The following is a 3,327-nucleotide window of genomic DNA, read 5'->3' as shown; positions in this document are numbered from 1 at the left end:
TCGAAATCTAAAACTCAACACACAGGAGAGGTTCAAATCATAGAAAGTTAGAGTGTCAGTCCCCTTGTACTTAAGTCGGCATTGTGCCTTTTGTATTAAATTTGGATGCATTTTCTGTGTTTCATCTTTAATAAGAAGGTCTGAGGGATACAGTAAACCTGAAGTGAAGCATCGGAATAAAACATTTGACTCACAGGAGTTGTTCGAATCATAGAAAGTTAGAGTTTCAGTCCTCTTTACCTTAAGTCGGCATTGTGCTTTTTGTATTAAATTGGGATGCAATTTCTGTATTTCATCCTCAATAAGACGGTCCAAGGTATACAGTAAACCTGAAGTGAAGCATCAGAATCCAAAACTGGACTCACAGGAGAGGTTCAAACAATAGAAAGTTAGAGTGTCAGGCCTCTTGTACATAAGTCGGCATTCTGCCTTTTGTATTGAATTTGGATGCAATTTCTGTGTTTCATCGTCAATTAGAAGTTCCAAGGGATACAGTAAACATGAAGTGCAGCATCGGAATCTAAAACTGGACTCAAAGGAGAGGTTCAAGTCATAGATAGTTAGAGTGTGAGTCCTCTTGTACTTAAGTCGGCATTGTGCATTTTGTATTAAATTCGGATGCAATTTCTGTGCTTCATCGACAACAAGAACGTCCAAGGGATACTATAAACCTGAAGTTAAGAATCGGAATCTAAGACTGGACTCACAGGAGGGGTTCAACTCATAGGACGTCAGAGTGTCAGTCCTCTCATACTTAATTCGGCATTGTGCCGTTTGTATTAAATTCGGATGCAATTTCTGTGTTTCATCGTCAATAAAAAGGTCCAAGGGATACAGTAAACCTGAAGTGAAGCATCGGAATCTAAAACTGGACTCACAGGAGAGGTTCAAATCATAAAAAGTTAGAGGTCAGTCCTCTTGTACTTAAGTCGGCATTGTGCCATCTGTATTACATTCGGAAGCAATTTCTGTGTTTCATCGTCAATAACAAGGTCCAAGGGATACAGTAAACCTGAAGTGAAGCATCGGAATCTAAAACTGGACTCACAGGAGAGGTTCAAATCACAGAAAGTTAGAGTGCCAGTCCTCTTGTACTTAAGTGGGCATTGTGCCTTTTGTATTAAATTCGGATCCAATTTCTGTATTTCATCGGCAATAAGAAAGTCCAAGGTATACAGTAAACCTGAAGTGAAGCATCAGAATCCAAAACGGGACACACAGGAGAGGTTCAAACCATAGAAAGTTAGAGTGTCAGGCATCTTTACTTAAGTCGGCATTCTGCCTTTCGTATTGAATTCGGATGCAATTTCTGTGTTTCATCGTCAATTAGAAGTTCCAAGGGATACAGTAAACATGAAGTGCAGCATCGGAATCTAAAACTGGACTCAAAGGAGAGGTTCAACTCATAGAAATTTAGAGTGTCAGTACTCTTGTACTTAAGTCGGCATTGTGCCTTTTGTATTAAATTTGGATTCAATTTCTGTGTTTCATCGTCAATAAGTAAGTCCAAGGGATAGAGTAAACCTGAAGTGAAGCATCGGGATCTAAAACTGGACTCACAGGAGAGGTTCAAATCATAGAAATTTAGAGTGTCAGTCCTCTTGTACTTAAGTCGGCATTGTGCCTTTTGTATTAAATTGGGATGCAATTTCTGTATTTCATCGTCAATAAGAAGGTCCAAGGTATACAGTAAATCTGAAGTGAAGCATCGGAATCTGAAACTGGACTCACAGGAGAGGTTAAAATCATAGAAAGTTACAGTGTCAGACCTCTTGTACTTAAGTCGGCATTGTAACTTTTTTATTAAATCTGGATGCAATTTCTGTGCTTCATCGTCAATAAGAAAGTCCAAGGGATACAGTAAACCTGAAGTTAAGCATCGGAATCTAAGACTGGACTCACAGGAGAGGTTCAAATCATAGGACGTCAGAGTGTCAGTTCTCTTATACATAATTCGGCATTGTGCCTTTTGTATAAAATTCGGATGCAATTTCTGTGTTTCATCGTCAATAAGAATGTCCAAGGTATACAGTTAACCTGAAGAGAAGCATCGGAATCTACAACTCAACTCACAGGAGAGGTTCAAGTCATAGAAAGTTAGAGTGTCAGTCCTCTTGAACTTAAGTCGGCATTATGCCTTTTGTATTAAATTCGGATGCAATTTCTGTGTTTCATCGTCAATAAGAAGGTCCAAGGGATACAGTAAACCTGAAGTGAAGCATCGAAATCTAAAACTGGACTCACAGGAGAGGTTCAAATCATAGAAAGTTAGAGTGTCTGTCCTCTTGTACTTAAGTCGGCATTGTGCCTTTTGTATTAAATTCGGATGCAATTTTTGTTCTTTATCGTCAATAAAAAGGTCCACGGTACACAGAAAACCTGAAGAGAAAGCATCGGAATCTAAAACTGGTCTCACAGGAGTGGTTTAAATCATTGAAAGTTAGAGTGTCAGTCCTCATGTACTTAAGTCGGCATTGTGCCTTTTGTATTAAATTCGGATGATAATTCTGTGTTTCATCGTCAATAAGAAGGTCCAATGTTTACAGTAAACCTGAAGTGAAGCATCGAAATCTAAAACTCAACTCACAGGAGAGGCTCAAATCATAGAAAGCTAGAGTGTCAGTCCTCTTGCACTTAAGTCGGCATTGTGCCTTTTGTATTAAATTTGGATGCAATTTCTGTATTTCATCGTCAATAAAAAGGTCCAAGGGATACAGTTAACCTGAAGTGAAGCATCGGTATCTAAAGCTGGACTCACAGGAGAGGTTCAAATGATAGAAAGTTAGAGTGTCAGTCTTCTTGTACTTAAGTCGGCATTGTGACTTTTGTATTAAATTCGGATGCAATTTCTGTATTTCATCGTCAATAAGAAGATCCAAGGTATACAGTAAACTTGAAGTGAAGCATCGGAATCTAAAACTGGACTCACAGGAGAGTTTCAAATCACAGAAGTTAGAGTGCCAGTCCTCTTGTACTTAAGTCGGCATTGTCCCTTTAGTATTAAATTCGGATGCAATTTCTGTATTTCATCGGCAATAAGAAGGTCCAAGGTATACAGTAAACCTGAAGTGAAGCATCAGAATCCAAAACTGGACTCACAGGACGGGTTCAAACCATAGAAAGTTAGAGTGTCAGTCCTCTTGTACTTAAGTCGGCATTGTGCCATTTGTATTAAATTCGGATCCAATTTCTGTGTTTCATCGTCAATAAGAATGTCCAAGGTATACAGTAAACCTGAAGTAAAGCATCGGAATCTGCAACTCAATTCACAGGAGAGGTTCAAATCATAGAAATTTAGAGTGTTAGTCCTCTTGTACTTAAGTCGGC

Source organism: Schistocerca americana, unplaced genomic scaffold (genome assembly GCF_021461395.2).
Source record: "Schistocerca americana isolate TAMUIC-IGC-003095 unplaced genomic scaffold, iqSchAmer2.1 HiC_scaffold_16, whole genome shotgun sequence".
NCBI classification, from domain to species: Eukaryota; Metazoa; Arthropoda; class Insecta; order Orthoptera; family Acrididae; genus Schistocerca; species Schistocerca americana.
Note: the sequence above shows the minus strand (reverse complement) of the source record.